General features: G+C 43.9%; 1 protein-coding gene across 2 annotated transcripts in view; it reads right to left on the bottom strand.

Moving 5' to 3' along the window:
• The window catches only part of LOC118502539 (leucine-rich repeat and immunoglobulin-like domain-containing nogo receptor-interacting protein 1), an 89,047-nt gene extending 67,030 nt beyond the window's left edge, over positions 1 to 22,017 (bottom strand). Inside the window, exons 1-2 of one of the 2 annotated variants that reach the window (XM_036034811.1) lie at positions 21,831 to 22,017; positions 15,713 to 16,264 (exon numbers count right to left, since the gene is read on the bottom strand). The gene's annotated coding sequence lies outside the window, so the exon portion shown is untranslated. The remainder of the gene's footprint in view (positions 1 to 15,712; positions 16,265 to 21,830) is intronic. The other variant, XM_036034810.1, reaches the window with a different exon arrangement.
• Positions 22,018 to 22,706: the final 689 nt, after the last annotated feature.

Genomic DNA, 22,706 nt, shown 5'->3' with positions numbered 1-22,706 from the left:
TTTAGACAGTATGCAGTGTGAGGTGAGTGTGTCGAACATGCTGTTGGAATCGTTCGAATATCATCGGGGACTGAGGCATGGGAACGGGCTCTCCTGTCTACTGTTCCACATCACTATAGAAGATGCCATGTGAAGTGCGGGCATCGCCATCAGGGGCACGATTTTCACGCGGTCTTTCCAATTCCTTTGCTTCGCGGATGACATCGACATCATCGGATGAACATCTGCGACGGCGTACACTCGACTAAAACGCAAGGCCGATAGGATTGGATTGAAGATCAATGCAATGAGGTCGAAATACCTGGCTGTCGGAAACTCTGACCATGATAGAGCACAACTCGGAAGCAAAGTATTGGTTAACGGCGATGATCTTGGCACGATCGTAACTTCGAACAACAACGTAAGAAGCGATATCCGATGGAGCATTGTTTTGGGGAATCGTACCTACTACAGGTTCCAAAGACTCCTGCGATCCAGAAGGCTCCTACAACACACACAACGCGCCATATATCGCATACTGATAAGCCGGTAGTCCTTTACGGACACGAATCCTGGATTGTGCTGGCGGAGGACACCAATCCACTCTTCATTTTCGAGCAGCAGGTGCTACGGACTATCTTTGTCGGTGTTTGCAAGCAGGGCATGTGGAGGAGCTGCCTCGAGCTAGCTGAGCTGTTTGACGATGTTTGACGGTCGCCAAAGCTGGAAGGATGAGGATGCCGGACTCGTGCCCTATCAGGAAGGTACTCGTCAGCTACACGATCAGCACGAGGCGTAGAGGAGCACAGCGAGCTCATTGGCTGGATGTAGTGCAGTCAGAACTTAAGGAGATCGGATGCAACCGGGGATTGAGGAGTGCACCCATTGACCGGATTACCTGGAAACTAATTGGACACCAGACTAAGCCTTTAAGTTGTTAACCATAGTTGCAAACCAAGATAGAAGAAAAAATACTGACGATAAGCTCTTTGAGCCGAAGGAATATCTTACAATTTTATAGCGATTCTGACCTGTCAGCCAGAGGAGGATCTATAGGTTCAAACTGATGGTCTTGATACATCTACCGTCAACCATTGAGGACACATACAGCCGACCAAATAGCCAGCCTTAAACAAGAGCCAGTAGACTACCGCTGTTAAAAAATAAGACTCTAAGGAAATAAAAAGAAGTTTTAAAAAGAAATAAACCGAACCATGAATAGTAAATCATCACCGATTGCTTACAATACACCTGAATGTGTGGTAAAGGGCTCAAAATTTGCTTTGTGCAGGGAAAAAAACGAAAACTTCTTGGAGTTGCAATCCATCAAAAAGACGTTCTACGCTGATCGGTTGATTGAAAACGGAAGTGAAATCAAGCAGTAGGCCATAGCAGACGGTGTGTGTAGCGCTGCGTAAACACAAGCCACATCCTGACGCAGCACCGAAACTTTGCAACGATCCGGCCCAACAAGATACGACAGGACGTGGGCCCAAGCTTCGTCCAGGTGTCTAGGACACAGATCCGGTAGGTTGGCAAGGTTGGGTGTTTTGGGCTGCGGTTAGCTTCCAACACGTCGCAGACGTTTGGCTAAGGGATTTTGGGCCACGCTTCTCACCGGAACTCTCAACGGAGTATGAGGGCGAGTTTCCGGGAGCCATCGAGGGAGTCTGGCTCCCGCTAGAGAAGATGAAGGCACAAATGGGTTCGCAGTACAAAGCGTGGCGTTTTTGAATGATTTGTGTTGAGATAACCGGTGAAAGACGAAAGCTGTTTTTCATGGTGTATCCTCTAGGGAAATGCATTTTCATTTCGTACGCAATCGCGCCTGGTAGTTCCACAATTTTTTAAAAGAGTCCTGCTTTTCGCTCTTTAATGTTGGGTAACATTTATTTAATACTTCAAAATGGGATGGAAATTCATCTTTATTTGATTAAAAATCACTCAAATTCCCAATAAACCCCTTATCGTGACAATGATCGACAATTCGTAAAGCTCTTTGAAAACTGACGGCAGCGATCAAGTGAGCATGAAAAACCAAATTGCCCACGATGGCTTATTTTTCGATCAGCTTACCAGCTGTGCCGGAGGAAGCGGTATACTAACGAGCCGAAAACAAACGAGCCTAGCCAAAAGCCGGGGGCTTCATCAAAAAGGCAAAGATTAGGAAGTTGCAGCGAATGAAAGATTGCCAGCAAGTTAGTCGCGGGCGAGTGGTTTCCAGCCCGGATGAGTAGGACGAAAAAGGAAGGAAAATAAAATCCCTCTTTTCGGCACGACTTCACTCGTGCTATGACGGGTGTCCGCGTTCGAAAACTACTAAAAGCCACGTCAACGGCAGCCGTCCATCGTCTTGTGGGTGAGTCCGTCCGGAAACGGCGAAACCGAAACAATGCCCTGCCAGCGTTACCGAACCGAAGCAGCTCATCGAGAAGTCCGAGAAAGGGGCCGTGGATCGTGTGACTTTCGTGTGACGACAGGAATTTCGCCCAAGTCGTGTGGGATGAGTTACTCCCGCGCGTATCCAACGAAGGGCGCTCGGAAGATAGATGGATGGGATCGATGGGAAAAGCAAACGATAATATATAAATAATCGTGGCTCATAGCCCGAGCCGCATGTGGCCGTGTAATGGCTCTGGCACCGAGCCGGTCAGGCAAAAACCGTACAGCGTATTGAGAGCTTTTGATGGTGATGGTGATACGTGATGTCCGTACGTCGGTACGGTTTTTGATGTACGTGCTGTTGCGGTAGATCAGGCATCATGAGCATCCGTTTGCGGCCCGAAACGGACGAGGGCCGGTGGATGATAATGGTATTTGGTGTAGCAATTTCTGGCTTTCTTATTTGTCGGGTAAAGTTTTCGTGGCCGCTCTCGGTCGCCCATACTCATCTGTTTATTTGACGAGTGCGCAAGGGAAAAAAATGCAGGACATGATACACAATGCGAATAAAATCTGTCAAATTGATGGTTACACAAATGGGTGCCTGTAGACGGTTGTCGGAACGGAAGAGCTGTCCATTTACAAAGAATTTGATTGTAAGCTAGAGCTGTGGGTTTGTTATCTCGAGAGCAGGCTTGGTAACCGCTTCCTCAACCGCCTGTAGTGCAATGTGTTCCAGGATCCCTTAAAGATAATGTCATATAGTCAGTGTACAGGGAAGTCCATCATGATGATGCTATCAGAGCACATTATTTGCAGAAATGGAACGGAAGGGGAACACTAGCTTCGAGGGGTTTCTCTTGCACTTGAACTGCTACCGTCGGGAACACATTTGTACAATGATATGTTTCATGTGTAATATCTGATGAATGAAACAAAATATGCAATGAGTGGATTTCCCTAAAATGTGAAACATGCACTTTGCGTTCCAGGGTAAGAGTTGAGAAAGATTTCTGGAACAGAGACAGTTGCTGGGAATTTGTTGGTGAATGTGATGTTTAGTGTGTGGAACTTTTATTCTCTATCAAAAGAAAAGTAGGTCACAATTTTACGGAAAGACCACATTAAACGAAATGATTTTTAGATAATTGTCGTGTTGTTGTGATAATCTGGTCGAGAAATAAAGTACGGGTAGAAATGGAATTTGTAGCTTGTTCTTGACATCTTGGCAGAATTTTCCGTGACTACGAACACTCGATGTTTTCCGGCCAAATCTTCAAGGCTTTAAAGCGTTGTGGAGCACGGGATTTTCGAAATGAATTTTGAAGGCTTCTGGGCTCTGCTACCGCGGACAAGAAGTATTCAATTGGCAGGAAGAACTGAACGAACTCTGATTCGCTTTCTTGATACTTCTCAATATGGGATGTGAAATTTACAAGCAGATCAGGACAACTATATTCTAGTTCAATCTTTTTGGTAAAACTAAAATAATTCATTTCCTCTCAAGTAGACTCCAAAAATGGCTTGCACACAGTTAGTCTACCTCAAAGAACCTTTCCATTGTAGCTGCGCCCAGTTCTGACAGTTCACTTAGCGCGATATGAGCAAATCGAATACTTTTGGGATTGTTTCTTTTCGAATATTTTTGGAAAAACAATCAAAAACACATTCATGAAAAAAAAAATTATATTTTTTTATAATGCAGTGTGTTTATTGTGTGTAAATAACTGCAAAAGGCTAGTGTAATCAATCTATACATTATGGTGAATTTCATTCAACATTCAACATCAACCCAAGACCGGTCCGACCAACTCCGCCTTCAAGCTACACTCTGTTCATTCCAATCCTGGTGTTCAGAGAATGGTCTTGAATTTTGTGTTGAGAAGTGTGTTGTCGTAACGTTCACGAGAAAGCGCTGTCCTCTGGTGTACGACTACACATTAAACGGTTCTGCTAGTGTCCGCAAAAGCTGTGATAGGGATTTAGGAGTACTTTACTGCTCCTTTGATTGATCGTTGCTGGAGTATGCCTCCATTGTATTGTGGCCATCTGTTGCTCGGCCCCTAGCCCGTTTGGAATCCGTCCAGCGCAAATTCGCCCGGTTCGCATTGCGCTTCTGGAGGGTCCAAGTGGACTACGACGCTCGCTGTGCGCTTTTAGTTATCGAGTCGCTCAACCAGCGTAACTGCAACTGTTGTTGTTGTTTGTTGTTGCGGGACTTTTGGACTACCGGATCGACTCGCCAACACTTCTCTTTGGGCTCAACTTAAACGTCCCAACCAGGCCGCTCCGCCCAAGGACGCTGCTTGACGTAGAGGATCGCCGAACCCGTTTGATCAGTTTCTCCGAATGTGCCGTGAATATAATTGTATCAGTAATCGTCACCAACCGGACATGCCACGCGCTGCGATTTTAAATTGTGTTCGAACCGTCCGTCCATATAACTGTGGAATATCTTAGGAATAAGGTTTCAAGGGGGCCCTGCGTGAATTATAAAGACAATAAACATTTCGCAGTAAAACCAAAGGTTTCATTTACGTATAATACCCGAAAATCAAACCCTATATAGTGTGATAATGTTTGTAGATTAGCTGCAATTATAGAAACATTTTCCGAAAAGTCCCCCAATCACCGGCCAAGCATTCTAACATTAATCAGCTTAACATTAACCTTAAATCGCCCCGCTGACGCCAATTACCCATGCCTTCGGTTAGCGCTTCTGAGTGCTTTTCCTCAAGCTCTCAGCCACGCCACAACTCCAACGGTTGCGTTGATAACGGACAAAAGGAAGGGAGGGTGGTTGGTTTTGTACGCCGGCCCGCGAACACAAGGATACGCTCCCGTGTGATCCTTAAAGCGCCCCTAATAAATAAAGGTCAGGCCGGTGTTATCCGACCGAGAGCCGAAAGAAAAGGAGGGCGAGAGCGCGCGCGCGTCCGAGATACCGTGACCGTTTTGCAGTAATTAATTTGCTCCGTGAACGATACCCATCTACCCGAAATGACTAACAGGCCGGAAAAAAGTAATCTCGGAACGAGCAGCCAAAAAAAACAAAAGGGATCGCTGTCGGACGAGCATGACGAGCTGGGACGAGGGGTTTCACAACCTTTTCTGGGCCCCAAAAGCGCGGCGTGCAGTACTACGTTGGTGCTCTTGCGTGAAAATGCGGATGAATCCCTCGAAGGGAACGTGCCACCAGAGAGCACACCGGGGTAGGCAGTGCAGTCCGGTTCGGTTTTGGATTCGGGCACGGAGCAAAACAGTTCCGAAAAGAAATTATCTACCACGAAGATGAAGGAAAAGGTGAAGCTGACCAAAATCTGGTCTGCTGCAAAAGCCAGAACGAGAAAAGGAGGAAAAACCCCCCGAGCACACGTAAAGCATGCAATCCCTGGAAGACTGGAAGAATTCTTTTGCTGACCCGAGAGAGCCGAGATGACCAAATCAACCGGGTGATCGAGCGCCCAAGCCGGGAATGCGGGAAAGGCAAAGGTAGGAAAAATATTTTAAATATTTAATCAGGTTGCGGGATCAGCCAGCCGTCAAACAAGGGAAAAAGGTGGTGTACATTAGAGCCGAAATGCCAAAAGTCAAGAAAGAAGGCAACCAAGCTCCGTTCGTGCCTTTCGTTGCTCCAGCGCTCAGAGCTGACCGAGATGGAGACGAGCCGTCCAGCAACACACAGTCAAATGAGTGTATGCAAAATAGTTTCCAAAAGAGGGTTGCAGATGGAAAAGCCTGACCGGAACGAAAACCTTCACCATTTTTTGGGTCTATGTGCTTGGTTCTGGCAAATGAGTGAAAAAATCTGACACGCTGCAACGGATCAGATTTTTCTACCACGGAAACCTGCCCTGGTGTGCGCCTTGGGTGAATCGCATTTCGCCAAGCGCTTTGCAAATTCTGCAAACCAGCGGCCCGATAAGAAAATTCCTTCCCGTGAGGAACGGAGGCGTTGGCAACAGTGCAAAAAAAAAAAACCGATCGGGACCATTCCTGAAGAAGATATGAAAATTATCGTACAAGAAAAGTATGCGATCACACTTTACATGGAGTGGGTGTTGAAAAGAAAAAGAGGAAGGAAGAGAAAGTGTGATGAAAAAAATCAAAGGCAGAAAAAAAGAATTGCAAAGAAAAACCCAAACGGCCAGTTCAGTATTGCGTCATTTCCTGTAGCAAATTGGAAACGAGTTGCGCCCACGAAAGTGCGAAATGCGATTTGCATATTTTCGTTACCGTTGCTGCGCGCTACACGAACACGTAGTTAAAAGTTTTTCGCACTCACCATACCCCGAACCCCACCCGGGAGTTGGGGGGATGATTTCTTTTCACAAATTTTGCATGAATAAATAATGTCGCATGCACGCTCGGTGCCGCGGGAGTTTGATTGAATTCATCATAAGCCGTGCATGTTGCATATGAAAGTTGTTCCAACTTGCTTGTCGTTAAATTGCAAACCATCCTGTTGAGCTTATCAGATTTTTTGTTACCTCTCGTGGGGTTGGGTAGTGTTAAAATTTGGACCGTATTGATTAAGGTTGCGTGGTGTAAAGGTTGAGCAGGAGCAGCGCAGGATAATAAATACGGATCGGGGTGGTTTTGTATCGGGATTACGTTTACTTTGAAATCGAGCATTTTAAATGATGAATAAGATCGAGGATGTTTGTACATAAGCCTGTGTTACAAAAATCCGTTTTTTTGTCTTGAAAAATGGGGCAAAGCAAGTAATTGAGATTTTAAATCGAAGTACTTTAAAATGCGTTAAAAATAGGGTTAATTCCCAACTGTAAAATTTGGGAAAGTCATAAAAACATTCATCTCTCCTCTCTGAAAAATAATTAATGAGACCTCATAAATCACGAGAAGTTTTCGAGTGAGCTCATAACATTTAAAAAAATCAATCAAATAGAAAGTAAATTATTAGAACAGTAATACTTTTTTTGCCAGAAACCATGGTTGGAACTTAGACCAAAAAAACTGGATTTAAAAATTTAAACCTTAAAAATATAATTTAAATATTGAGAAGGTTTTACATAAAATAATCTCTGCAAATGACACACTCAAAAGGATGCCCACGAAATAATTAATACATATATCTTTTTCTAATGGATGCCTAAAACTTGGATACCTTCTTAATTCATGAAAAGAAGCTTAAGTTATTGCCGTGCCTGAGCTAGGAAGCATCCGAGCCTTCCAAGCAAAGCAAACAGATTAGAAAGCAAACAGATTAGTTTTGCATTTTTCTATAGAATAGAAAAGAATTTTCTGTACAATGGAGAATAGTAAATCAACCGGTTTCATGTAACTTGATACAGAAAGGGGTTTTACGTACGACGGCACCAATGCTTAATCAATGGGACGTACACAAGTTTATCGTACCGATAAGTCAAAGTACAGTACACAGTTTGGGCGGCCCGGTGGAGGAGGCGACAACGGCGCTGGTCTTCATACGGCAGGACCGGGGTTCAAATCCCATCCAGATCGTTCCCCCGTAGTGAGGGCTGACTACCCAACTACGTGGTATCTTAATGTCTAGTAAGCAAGAAATGGCAGGCATGACCTAAGAGGTCGTTAGGCCATATAAAAAAGAAGAAGAAGTGAAAGTACATATTACTGATTCGTTCATTTGGCAGGACCGGTGTTCAAATCCATCCGCACCGTTCCCCTGTGGGAAGTATTGCCTGACAATCCAACTTCGTGGTCTGCCAGAAATGGCAGGCATGATCTTGACGGGTCATTGGGTCAAGAAGAGAGAAAGAGAGAGAGAGAGAGAGAGAGAGAGAGAGAGAGAGAGAGAGAGGGAGAGAGAGGGAGAGAGATTGCTTATTCAAAATCAAGCCCCGACACACCTGTGAAAGGAGTACCAATATTCAATTCAATATCAATATTATTCTAAATTTGTACAGCCAATGTCTCTTCAATGGAAAATTGCAAATAATGCTCCATATGCTGAATATTTTGCCAAAACATTATCTGGAAAGTATCCAAAAAAATAATACAACAAAATATGGAACATTTTATGTACAGAAAGAAAAGGAAATTTAAAGTAAATGGTAACTAGTTCAAACTTGTGTACTTCACCAGATTTATTTGCTCTCGAATGCCACCAGGTGGTAACGACACAATTGATAGTAGTAGCAACTTTATAAAATATTTGGTACTATATCTAGATGAAAGACTCGCCTTCAAATATAATAGAGATAACATATCATTTTTTTCAGAATTTTTTATAGCTTCCTGAGGATTTTTTTTACTCTAACTCAAACTTAACTTAAGGCATTGGTACGCCCAACTATATCGTGCGCTTGACCGGTATGGTCAACTCTACCTGTGAAATGCAATATCTCAAATATGTATCAAATATTTATCTCATTTAAATTCATTTTATTATTTTAAATACACTTCAGGCACGTTCATAACAAATAAAGAACAATGGTCTTAGGCGTAAATATATAGGATTTATATTTTAAATACCATCAGTTAAGTAAAGATAAGCTGTAGAAATTATAATACTAGTTAAAAAAGGTCACATTTTTAACTTGAGTTTAATTTCAATTCCATTTGATATTTGCCCCTAAATCATGCCTTTTAAATTCATAAGAATGTTAATGATAAAATTTTATAAATCACAGTAACCTAACAAAATGCCCTACTACTGCAGAGGGACCAATTAATCGTACCCTTTATTCATTTAAGAAAGCTTTACAATGTATTGATAATTATGTAATGTTGAAAATTTTAAAAAATAACAAAACAACGACCGACATTGACTAGGACTGGGAACACAGTTCAACGAAATCGATTTATTTTATCTGTTCAATCCCTGACCAGGTAACCTAGAGAAGAGAACCCTTTTCCAAACGCCCAATAAAGTGGAACTGTTGCTAAAAACATGTTACCGATTCAAAATTTTAGAGCTTTATGGTTCATACAACATGGGCAAAGAGTTACATTGAGGGTGGACAGAGCCTTCCAGCCCTACGTAGAGTCTATGTGTTGCTTTTAAAGTTTTTGAATCATGCATAAACAAATCATCCGCATCGACACTTTTTCCATTTGCATATTTATGGGGATGGATGTGGAGCTAGGATGGTAGCAAGGACGATGCACATGCTAGACAATGTGCTGCTCTTTTTTCTACGATAGATTGGTACGATTTAGGCACCTTTGGTAAATATTCAGTTTACAGGAGCAAATCATTTAGGGAGGAAGCAAGGACGCACAGTGGAGGATAACTTTTACTTTGTCATTAGTATTCTTGATGACCTAACTGATGGAAAAAATCGATTTCTAAATTTAGTGGCTAAGATACAAAAATTGAGAATAGTCATATTTAAGTATCTACGAGAGAAATTTTGAATAACCAAAAATCACGAACTTTTTACCTTGCGATAAAGCCATTTTCTTACTGTTCGCAATTCGCAAGCCACAAAATCGATTCAGGCAACCACCGAAACCCTTGATTGGGGCGCACTATATGGAATAATTTTATTCCATTTGAATTGGCTTTTACAGCTACCGGTAAAAAGAATGGTTCACCTACACACACACACTCAAACAGCTACGGTTCGATAAAATGAATGCCGTTGAAAACGAAATCCTTGATGAAGGATGTGTACTTGAATTGTTAACCACCGACTCTACGGTTTGGCTATTGTAGCGAATGTAATCGAAATGTACCGAGATGGATGGGGGCGAATATTTGAGGTTGGTGCTGGCGGCTCGTACATGGCGTGGAATTAGAATGAATATAAATCTTAAAGGTGAGCGCCGTGACTCGATGTGGAAATGGCTTGTTTGGGTTTTTTATTTCGTTTGGTTTGGAATGTTTCATTGAAATGTGTAGCAACTTTGATCAGTGGGTAGATTGGAAAATAATTTCACTACATCAGATTTATTTTTCCCAGTGTTGGATTGGCTTTAATTAGATTTAATTAATCAAAAGCATGAGCCAAAATCAACTGTAAAAATGAAAGCATATAAAAATTCCAAGTATAATCCAGCAAAACGCAATGACAATATTTTATTTATTTAAATTATTCTTTTTGAGTTCACTTAAAAAAAGTAAATTACTACAAAACTCCTCGTCACAATGTATTTATTCGTCACAATGTATTTTAATAGCTTAATAGCTAATTCTAGTGTAGATAGTGTTCATGCAATGACCTCAAAGCACCACCATATTAATCTTGAAAGATACTGTGTTGTTGTCCAAATTTGTTTTAACCGTCTCGTATTCCATGAGATATCAAAACTGGGTAAATAATTCCTCGCGGACTGCCTTCTCGTAAGCAGGAATAACTATCCAGCTACGGGTACGCTAAGTAAGGAAAGTATGAAATGGCTGGCTGACATCTCTTAACGTTATATTACTAAAGATAAAAAAGGATAATATTATACAGTATTTTGTTCATGAAACAAGAATTTATTTTAGATTTTGATATAAACTTGGACTTGAGCAATTAAAACTTATGCCATGATGGAGACGCCTGGTACTTGTTAATTTAAAATTGAATTAATGTTTACTCTTTTGTTGTTTTATGCTTTTGATAAAAATAAATAAAAAATAAAAATTGTTGCAAGTTGCTCAATTCTATTGATATAAACCAGCAGTACAAGACTCTGAGGTCTACAATGTCCTAATCTAATTTATATGCATGCTAGGCTTACGTTTAGCGGCTGATAAGCAGCTAGCTAAACTATTGAATAGTAAACATTTGCCACCACCATATGCTTTATTTTTTTGTGCAACAATACCACATTAAGGTTAGATCCATAACCCAATACATAATATTTTCGAACAATTCGGGGGCATTGTAGACAGGGTCTGCTCATGCCTCTCATGTTCTCTAGAAGTAAAAGCTAATTATTTCATTTAAAGAAATTATTACTGGCAGGCTGACAACTTTCTGCCTGTTATGAGAATTGATTAAGAATTGCATAAATATTTGAAACATTTACTCGAGATTTTACCTAAAGGAGGCAAAACCTTGGTACCTTGGTGGACACGCCTGGTATTTGTTGTTTTTCGTCGCGGTTTTTAATGTCTGTTCTGCAATGCCGGTAAGGATTTCAATACATTCTTGTCAGTCTTTCATATAAAAAGACTCATTCAAAAATCACTCCTTAAACCGCCTTAAAACTTTACCAGACACTTATCATTATCGAAAGACTGTGACGGTGATCAGGTGCATCTTACAAATCAATCTTAGAAAATGATTTATTCCTTTTCCCTTGATGAAAGATTTGTTCACCCCAAAAGACAAAAAAGAAACCCACCAACTTTCCTTTGGTAGTCAGACACGAGAATACTACAAACAAACTCGACGTCAGCGAAATCTTTGCTTCCCCCAGAATACATAACCGGTCGTATAAACGTACACGGGTTCTTCCGCCGAAAGGTGTTCCGGATGAAGGATGGGTCGGAAACGATTCATACCACTCGTTGGTAAAATAGTAAGAACAAACTAGCGTCAAATCAGAAGAAATGTAAAAGGTGTTGAAAATGTTTTCTTAAACCAAACGCCCTCCCTATCCAGTGTTCTACAGTTTTCCCTTGCGTTTCCCTAGGTTCTGCTCAGGTTACAGCGTGAAGGCAGAAAGGCTACAAGGTATCCGTATCGGGAGCACGGGACACGGTGAAGGCGTGGGAAGCATTGACGAACGAATCAATTCAGTACTCGAGTGCACTTGTCTTTTCTACGGTTCGTAGGCCGTCCCCAGGTTGCACACCATCCGGGTATGGTAAAAGAATTTGAGATCGAGTCCTTTCCACCAGCGAAGGAGACTTTCGGGAGAAAAAGTCCTTCTTCTTTCGCCTTAAGTTTTCAGTGCCAGCCGGAACAGAGAATAAGTTTTCCAGCTCTGTGGCTTTCTTCTGGCGATTTCTTACCCCTCCAAACCTTTCGGTCCACGGTTTCCCCTCGGTTTGGTGGAGGCCTGCTTTCAATCCTTTCAACCCGACGTCGATGTCGTTCCCTCTCCTTTAGGTTCGTGTTTTTCGCTCCGGCACGTTGATAGGGGGGCTTGCAGTTTGGTGTGATGTTCGCAACGCGGTACGACTCGGTGGCGGGTGGCATCGGTGCATGCAACCCTATATTTGCCCGTCGGAATCAATTTTCAGTGAGATGTTGTTCGTTGCGTTCTCCCGTTCGGTCGCTATTGCTTTGATTTCCACTTTTCTTAACAGTCGTTTCGTGCTTGTGTTTATGTGTGGGAGTGTGTTGTGCAATTTTTCTTCTTCTTTTCTCTCTTTTTACCTAGGTCGTTTACTCTCTAATGCCACTAGCACAACGAACCAGTTCCCACAGTTGTAATGCAATACAGTTCCCATCAAACGTGCGGACGAGAGTTTCGGCTGGTTTTAGCTAGCTGCATTTTTTATGCAACCCCAAGAGCACACCACTTTCCCATCCTGACCGTGGACGACGAGTGTCCAACTCGGGCAAAACTCTATTTTCAATTGAATAGTCTATAAACTCACTTCCTTGGGTTTCTTAAAGGGTGGACCGCCGCACACCAGCCCCACCGAACGCCGCCCTATTTCGGCCGTACGTTCGTTCTAGCTGTGAACGGTGGAGTAAGTTTCGTGGAGAATGCTTCAGTAACGAACCTTTCGCAGGCAGCAAAGGTTCGTTGGTGTGAAGCTTTGCCGCCTGAATAGAGGACGCCAGTACCACCACTACAAAGTAAACAGGAAAAAAAAGTTTGACCAATTCATGATGCGCAGAATGGTTTTCCACGAATGGCCTGGGCTGGAAGGTGGAGCAGCTTGGTACGAATGGTCGTAAATAAGCCACTCGAAAAAGCGTTTGAACTTTTACTTTCTCTGCCACACTCGTATCGCTTGCAGTTGGCCATTTTGTGTTGCTGTGTGTGCGCGTTTGTGAAGAGTGTGGGTTCATGTGGGTTTGTGGGCAGCAACGATGTTTTAGTGAAACCACATATTTAAAGTATCGATAGAAAAAATCAAGCACATGAGCATCCACGTGTTCGTTTAAAAATTCTGATTTCTATCAAAGAGATAGAGTGAAATTTTGGGATATATTTGTTGCAGATTTAATTGTGTTGAAGGATCTGTACTCAAGGGGGAATAAGAGCACTTAAATAAAATTTTAAAAACTATTGCCTGACGAACAATTATTGTAACCTTTTCAGGGTTTATTAACCGATAAATCAACTTGGAACAGTATGGATTGCATATTAAATAATTATAAATTCACAACATTTCACAGCTTGATCTACACTGTTACATTTTATATAACAGCACACAATAGTATTAGTAATAAATCGATTCACCGTCTTGGCCTTCTACAATAATCCTCGATGGGAGTTATGGGTTTACATTCTACGTGACGGTTCTAGCTGACGCTTCTTCTTCTTCTTTCTTGGCATAACAACCTCTGTCTGCCTGCTATAAGTGGCTTACTATACTAATTGTTACCGCATATAGTTGAATAGTCAGTCACTATAGGGGAATGGCCCAGATGGAATTTGAACCCCGGTCCCGCCGTTATAAGACCGGCGCTACTGTAACGGCCATGACTCCATCTCAATTTGGGCCTAAGATTTGGGTCATCCTAATTTGGGCTAGATCATCCGGTGCCATTCTCATGACATATCCAGCCCACGATGGTGAGCTCCTCGTAAAGCTTTGCCATTGGCCTTGCATCAAGTATTGCTTGGACAATATCAGATTAGGAAGTTTTAATAATAAAACTTTTCAGTCTTTAAGAAAAATTGTTTTTAATTTTATATACTTTAAAAAATAGAAAATAAAAATTACTATTCACTATTTGGAAAACCTTTAGCACTCCAGAAAGAACGCTCTCAACCGACTGTCCCTCAGCTGATCCATGTTCCATTCGCACTGTCCGTTTCGCGGAAGTAAATTGAAAAAGTTCTAATAATTTATCGCAACAGCTTTATGGTGCAATAACTTCATCATGTAATGGTAGTTTTCGGTTGTGTAAAGGGAGTAAAACCGAACTGCAGCCCCGGCTTTTCACCCGGACGGTTTGCAGTTTTCTGACAATAAAAGTGGAACTTGTGCGAGAAGCGAACAAGATGGCAAAGAAAAACACAACGCACTCTCTCTCTCTCTCTCTCCCGTACTTCCCACGGCTCACCGGCCAGCTCTCCGGCATCATTGGCACCCGCGATGGAAAGCAAATCTTCACGCGATCGCGTCAATTCATCCGCTCGGTAGAAAGTGCTGGCGGGAAAACCGGGAAGCAAAACTGGCATAAAAATCATTTTTCAAAGTCCTCACGTACAGTTTTGTTCGAAGGTGCTTGGGATCTTTAAAACTTTTCTAGCCGTGAAGTTGCATCGGCAGCCACGGCTGCGGGACAATGTTCCGGAGTAGGTTCTGTGTGTGTTTTTTTCCGGTTCATTCTTTTCTGTTGCTTTTTCTCGAGCTTCCGAGTTTGTTCGATTCCATTCCGAAGATAATTGAATGTCGAACTTGATGAATCGTTCCAGAATGATGTCGATAACTATCGGCGATAGCTTGCAGTTGCGTTAAGTATTTGTGCAGCAGCAGCTAGCGCTCGGGAAGGGTAGTAATAATCAGGTGTCAGCTCGTGGATCGGAGAATGGAATCGCTAGGATCTGTTTTGTGGAAAGGTATCTAATCTCTATTTTCAATTGGTTTTTCGAGTGTTCAGTATTTTGATAACACACTAAAATAATTCTCGTTAAAATCTGTCGAGCTTTCAGTGTGATATGCTCAGTAGCTACCAAGAGTAGAGCAGAGTGGAGCGAGTCCCACACAAACACCTGTCCATTCTCGTGAATCGTTCTATATCGTTCTGCTCCAGAGCTCCCGCATTCACCAGAGCACAAGATTACTAACCCTTTTTAATAATTGATTGCAATTGGTTGCACACTGGATCCAATTTACTCGTAACCTTCCTACATCATCTTCCTACCCTACAGCTGAAGTAGATAATGCAAACATTCGGTCCCGTGCGTTTCCCGTGGTACCCGTGGTATTCGCTACAGGTGCGCCACAGTACCGGTGAGGATTTAGAATGTCAGTCTGATTTTACGCTCGACCGCCGTCATAATACTGCTTGACATGCTTTTAGCTCATACTCATATACAGGGAATATATCGAACGCTCACACTTGGCCAGTAATGAGATTCGGGATGCTGATGGCCTTAGCCGTCCCGACATCAGCCGTTTCAATCCAACCAGTTCGGAGTAAAAAGACGTAACGAATAGTATGCACAACTTTAGACGCGAATTTTAAAACGAGTCCCTATTTTGCTGTTACACACAGCGACGGCCCTGTGTCTTTAAAGTCGTACGGAAAATAGGATGCACGAAGCGCTATCATGTACTTACCACTGTTGAGCGTGTGATGGTCGTGCCTGCTTTAGTAACGACACGCAACGACTCCAGTCGAGCATGGGTGACGACGACGGCGCCGGTTACTGCGGCTGGTGGTGGCCGGTGCAGGTAAGATGCTGCAACTGCACCTGATGGGAACTGTAATTGCATAAATTATTCAACACCACTGTGCGCATCCTCCGGTAGCCAGGGCCGGGGAGTCAGAACCACAAAAAGCGACTGAACCGTTGGACGCCACCAGGCCGCCTAGCGTCTCGTGCTCACGTGTACAGGTGACATAGGTGTCGAAAACAACGACACAAGCACTATCAGCACTGGATTTCACACAAGGTCGTACAGAGGGGGGTAGCGAAAGTGATCTTACTTTGCGACGACGGACCTTGTTTAACTCACTGCACTTCGTGTGTGTGTACGGTTTAAGCCTCACTTTACCGTGGGTAACTCACTTCGCAATCAATATTTACTATCAAGCTTCAATTTAATTCCGGTAGAAATTTTACACATACGAAATACGCGAGCAGTGATGCATATGAAATAGACAAACATCTGAAATTTAACGAAATTTTATATTTATTAAGATATGTCAGCTATTCACGACCTCTTAGCTAATTAATTTTATTTTCATAATTTAAAATCCCCAGCTATAGTTAACAGCAACGGTAACGGAAATTTGTATTCATAATTATCATTCCCATCGTCATCGGCACCGCACACACACTTACACTCTCTATTCATGGCGCTCGTCGATATAATTACCATTACATTCCACCGGATATTTGACACCGACAAAACCGGGTCATGAATATTATAACCAAACCGGGACTCGTGAGAGAACAACACACAGGAAAAGCAAAAAAAAACCCGCTCCCAGCCCTGCATTAGAATGCAACATCGTTTTGGTGTAAATGCCAAACAAGAACTCATTTAGATTTAGTGTCCTTCTCGTTCGTCCTTTCCCGCGGACCGCTTACCCACCCATCAGCTCCCAGGTTGGGTGATGCGGTGAGCGGTAAAAACCCCAAACCAGGAATAGGAATAACCGCACGGATTGGATTGCGCCGAGCGGACCGCTGGATGGCTTTGGCACTGATTCACATTAATTGAGGCGAGTATTATTTTCATTTAATTTAGCCATTCACACTGACCCGCCAGTGTGCAATTGCCGGAAACTCGGGAAACTCTAGGGCGGATGTGTGAATGTGTCTCGTGTGTGCATGTGGCTGTGTGCATTGTTGTCTGTTCTGGGTTATTTCCTTTTTTTTCAAGGTTCTAATTTTGTTCATGTTGGATGTACAGTCAAGGACAAAATAACAGGTCCAGGACTGTTTATAAGGCTTTCAATGAAAGATGCCAATATTTAAAAAATGGCAACGATTATAAGAAATGTTATACGTTTAGGTTGTCCAAACCAAAGCGGGTAAGGAGACCAGGTGGGCCCATCACGAGCGATGAAAGCATGGCATTTGCAGTGTCGATATGCTAAGTGAAATTGTGCACAACACAATCGGACCCACTCCTGTTAAACACTTATTCATAATTGCCAAAGTGCAAAAGCCATGAGCCCATCGCATGCCATGATACCCCCTTTGGCCTAAAATGCTGAATGGGATACGTTCAAGCAGGGAGTTAAGGTCTTCAGCATTGCCGGCATTAACTATCCACATCTTCTTCTTTTTATTCTTCTTACTAGATTTAATGATACCAAGTAGTTAAATCATCAGTACTCACTACGGGGGAACGGTTCGGATGGGATTTGAGCCCCGGTCCTGCTGTATTACAGACCGGCGCCGTTGTTGTCTCTACCACCGTAATTGTTAAAAAAATTGTAGAAAATTCCAAGAGATGTATTGAAATAAACAAACGTCAAATTAATACAGAACTCTTACAAAATATGTCAAAACTCAATTTAACTTATTCAAGAACTCTAACTATCAATATGCATAAGACCACGGGAGATAACAAAGTGATGCTGGCAGAATTATTGAACCTCCTCTTCTTCCTCATCTCCACAACCTCAAGAGGTCTCGGCGTACCATTTTTGGCTTGCTGTGAGTTTATTTACCAGAAGTTGTATAGCGTCCGGGCCGAAGACTGGATGAGATTTGATACTCGGTCCTCCCGTATGAAAGCTGGCGCCCCTATCGCCTCGACCACCAGACCGCCCCATCGAAAACAGTAGCTTCAATGCTTGTACATTAGAACGGTCCTAATGTTTTGCGCCTCACTGTAGTGGTTTCCAAGGGAAATGAACAACGCCCAGCACACCTTTTGTACACCGTTGCGGCACAAAATGGTGGTCGGTGCGGGAAAAATAATCTGGTTTGGTGATATGCCGAGGCTTCTCCGGGTCGGATAAGCTCGTATCCTGATATAGTCCCCAAAATTTACTACCCCTCTGCCGGAAACGGTGGTCACCGCAGCCAGTTGGTAGCGTTGGGTCTGCCGGTGGCTTTTGGTTGCAAAGCGATGCAAAATAAATAAAATGATTTGGTTAAATGACTTTTGCATTAAACATTTCTACTGCTTCCCAGCAGTGCCCATACCAGGGCGAGGACCAATCTGACCAGTGTCTGTGTGACATGCAGTTTTGTTTAAACATTTTTTTTCAATGAAAATTGTTTGCGATACAAAAAATCTTAAAACACCAACAGTGAAAGCAAATTGAAAAATTTAACCACAGTCCAGGAAAATGCCAACAAACAATAGTCCATTGAACTGCGCTTTAAAACAACACATAAAACTCCAAACAAAACAAGCATCAAATGAAGCTATCAGCTCGCGATGTACAATGAACCGGAGCGAAATGATCGTCCCCGTGGTAGAGGCGAAACAGGCGGTTAAACAGATAAAATAGTTTGCATTGTTTTGCTGTTCCCTCCGTCGAGGTTTTTCGTTTTTTTTTACTATTGTAGTCACTCTATCTCCAATTTGTATCTCTTTCCTGGTTTTGCTTTCAACATTTGTTCACTAATAAAGGCAACCGGGGTACAATCGCACAGGGCTTGCGAAACAGAGGTCCCCGGATAACGACACCGGTGTATCGGGGGTTGAATTATCACCTTCAGCCAACCGGCCAACCAGCGATAACTACCACCACCTCTCCCATCAGGCTCGCTGACAGATGTATTCGTTTACAGTGGCAGTGTTGGTGACCAGTGTACGGCCGAGTACTAGGACACTAGGAGATAGAGACGGACAGGAGTTTTCAACAAAGCGCATCCTGCGCACCGTGACATACATGCGAAACGAGCACCGGATGCTGTCCAGTTCGCTGATCACGATCCCACCGTGTGTGTGTGTGTGTGTGTGTGTATGTTTGTGTGCTTTTCACTCGCTGCCAGCTCCTTTTTCCGCATTGTCTCTCGTTGCGGTTGATGTGTTTTCTGTATTTGCGCCGTGAAGGTGTGAACATGGAAGATGTGTTTTGGTTTTTTTTTTTTGAAGGGGGTGTTCCCTACTGCAGTTATGTCTTGTTTCCCACATATACAACCAGCTGTGGCCAGAAAACAAAATGGAAAAGAAAAAAAATCCACCTCTGTACAGAAAGTTAGGTGGGACTCGGCTTTGGGTCGCTGGAGGCACTGTCATCGCCTAAAGATCCCATGAACAGTGGTAATGGAGCTGTGCTAGTGTGTGTTTGTGTATGTGTGGCAGGGTCATAAAAAGATGCATCCAGGTGAGACAGTTGTTACCACAAACCGAAACTCTATAACCTTGTTAAAGCAGGAAATTAAACCCCGAGAGCGAGCGAATGTGATAAAGCTCCAGAGAGCAAGAGAGAGAGAGAGAGACAAATACTTGAATAGTTCTAGTTTACCTTTCGCTAACCACTAGGACCATAGTGGCCACGAGTGAATGAAGCAAAATCGGTAAAATAAAATTAAAAAGTTTGACCCAAAAAAAAAATACACACAAAAGCCGTGGAGAAAAGCTCCCACAGCTCAAACCGTACAGCACACAGCCATTTAGAGGAGCTCGTTTTTTGTTTGTGTGTCGCGAATCGTGCTCACCATCTCTCCAGAGCATGTCATTACGGTCCCCGACACCGGGCAACAGTAGCAGTGCCGGAAGCTCTGTTATCGGCGGTTTTGACAACCTCCTGGCAGAGGTCCGTACCCGATTCGTTCTATTGTTTCGACAACAGGACAGGACGATCCATTCGCCCGACCGTCCCCACACACACACGCGCGTAACAACTCCCGAACAAGGAGTGTGTATCTTCTACCTTGGGATACAGCTCTTGCACACCGTTTGAATAGAGGACTCGCACCGCATCCGTTGTAGGTGGTTTGATTGTTTTTTTGGTGCCTTCATTTTTTTTGGCTTCCATTCTTTCTGGTACACCTTCATTTCGGTGCTCGGTGTTACCATCTTACTAGTAGGTGCTCACAATCTGCACCACATCCACGCGCTAGCGGCACTGGGCTGTGGTGCTGGTCACATGCATTTAACCCTCGGTTCACCTACTCGGTATTGAGGGTGAGCAGTTTAGAGTCTCTTTTTTCTCGCGAATTAAACTGTGGTTTCGAAAGAAAAAAAAAACTTCAAAATCTGGGATTTTTTGGTTGGATTCGGTGGATGTGTAGTGATTTCAAGAGCGATTTTTTTCTGCTCCTTTCAATGACACAAGACACTCACAAAAACACCCCACCCAAAACAAGGAAAACTACATCTAAATGTTCGTTCACCGTCTCAGCTTTAAGATGATGTAGTACGACGTACTGGCGAATGCTAGCCACAGCCAGTAGGCACGCAAAAAACTCATGCCCGATCCCGAGGACACGTGTGAAAATGTGTTGAAAATGGGCACACGTGAGAGCGTACGTATGTTTGCCCGTATAGACAGACGGTGGTGTGCATGCAACCAGCTCGCCTAGAACCACATGACCGCCCAGTTTTATGTGCCTTATCTTAAACCTCCTATCTCCCGATACCGGGCCTTGTACAAGCCAGACCGGGCGCCTCTGCCCAAATAGAAAGTGCAGTAAATAAATAAACATCACAATAGTTTGTGGCCAGAAGGGCGAACGAGAGGAACTGTGAACTGGGAACTGGGTTTGCTGGGGGAAATGGATAGTGTCCTCCTGGAAGCACCAGCAGTAGAAGAGGATGTCGAACTCGGCTCGCATACACTCGGGCCGGAAGTTAGTCACATACGGTGCGGCAAAAACAAAACCAAGATGACCATCGTGTGCCGAAGCGTACGGATAACGAGGGCGACTGCCAAAAATAGCCTCCAGCCCAAAACAGATGTATGCATGGCACGCGAACCGAAAGCCACCACCAGGCAGTGGACCCCAGGTCCTGGGAGGCTCGACAGTGTACACGAGGGCAGCCGATAAAATGCACTGTTAAGGAAGTTTTGTGGTGTTGCAGAAGACATAACGACACCGGCACCAACCATCAAATCTGCCCCGGACCTGAGTCTCTCGCTCCGCTTGCTTTGGTGCTCGTTTAACACTGACCCCTATCAGCGTACCTGACCTGGGCTGTTTGGGACTAGCTTCCCTGCTGATACCCAGAGCATTGAGGGGGGGGCATAGTTTACGGGTGGGCATTTATCATCTCACGATGTTTTCGGACCGTGTTCCAGTACGGTTGGTGCATCCCGGCAGTGGCGAGATCTGGCTAGACGCCTATCGCTGCGGTATTTAGATGGCTACAATTTGTTTCCGGCCTGTCCAAGTTTCGACCCTAACGAGCCTCCGTACCGCATATCTGGCCCCCTTTGTTTCGGTGGCAGATTGTACTTGTATTGCCTACCGGGAGTAACCGGAAGCAATAATGAGTCCCATTTTCCATTCGGACAACAACCGATCCGACCCAGCCCGCCCGAATGTTCTTCTCCGGAAGCAGACAAATTACGGTACGGTGTGGTTTGTTTTCCGGCAGAAGCACACAACAACAGTGGGTTAAGATGATCAAGGAAAGCGGTCCTTGGAGTATCTCCGGCTGTGAACGACCATTGTCTCAAGTGTGGCACTAAACGATCTGCATTGGAGGACTGTTTTGCGGGCGGCCTGGACGGGTCAACCCAGTGCAACACAGTACGAATCCCTTTTATCACTTTGTCACCAGTGGATGCGTTTCCCTTGCGATCGACTGCACTCACGCTCAAACGCTCCCTTTGCCCTGCCACACATACTTTTTTCGGCAGCTTCCGGTGTAACACTTCCCCACGACTCACAAACACGCACACGCACTCGAATCACGCGGGATCACGCGAAAACCGATGAAACCGGTACGGCTTGTAGCTACGGGACGACAGCAAAACCGGACGTGGCCCATCCGACAATCGGAACGATCGTGAACTAACTAACGCGTGGCTGCCTCCGGTGAGATGACTCCCGTCATGGCTGCATCATCTCCGTCAGATGTTTTTGTGTGCACGAAATTCCGACAGCTGGTCGGACGGTCGGAATGCCGATGGTTAGCCGAAGCAGCCGGCTGGACCGCACGAGCTTACGAGCCGATTCGCGACCCGAACACGCTTCGTTTCGATGAAGCGTTCGGAGCTTGCAAATGCTGTGATGCTGAAGTGGCTTCCAGTCTAGGGCCGAAGTAGGGCCGAAGCTCCTGCTAGGGCACCGACTGGAAGTGAGTGCATCCTGGACGAAACTACCGAGGTCGCGAGTGGATGATAAAATTCTGGCTCAATTCGATTGTTTGGTTCAGTCGCGTTTGGTCGTAGTAATTGCTTTATTACGCTGGGCGAGCAATGGAATATATGGGAGGATTTCTGGATTCGTAAAGCTTTTAACGAACGTGAGATAGTTCTTCATTTCGTTAAAAATAAAATCCTCCTCTAAGATCATTTGGTTTTTATAGTCACAACACACAATTCACAGTTCCACTTAACCCGTGCAAGCCTTTTTTCAGCCAATATATAACTGCGGAACTTATCTTCTAAGCTCCAAGAAGCTAATGCTGTTTAAACAAAATCGAATCTAATCAGCACAGTACAATTCACTTTGAGGTGGCCTTTTCG

This window comes from Anopheles stephensi, chromosome 2 (genome assembly GCF_013141755.1).
Source record: "Anopheles stephensi strain Indian chromosome 2, UCI_ANSTEP_V1.0, whole genome shotgun sequence".
Taxonomy (NCBI): Eukaryota; Metazoa; Arthropoda; class Insecta; order Diptera; family Culicidae; genus Anopheles; species Anopheles stephensi.
This window is presented reverse-complemented; position numbering and strand designations above follow the sequence as displayed.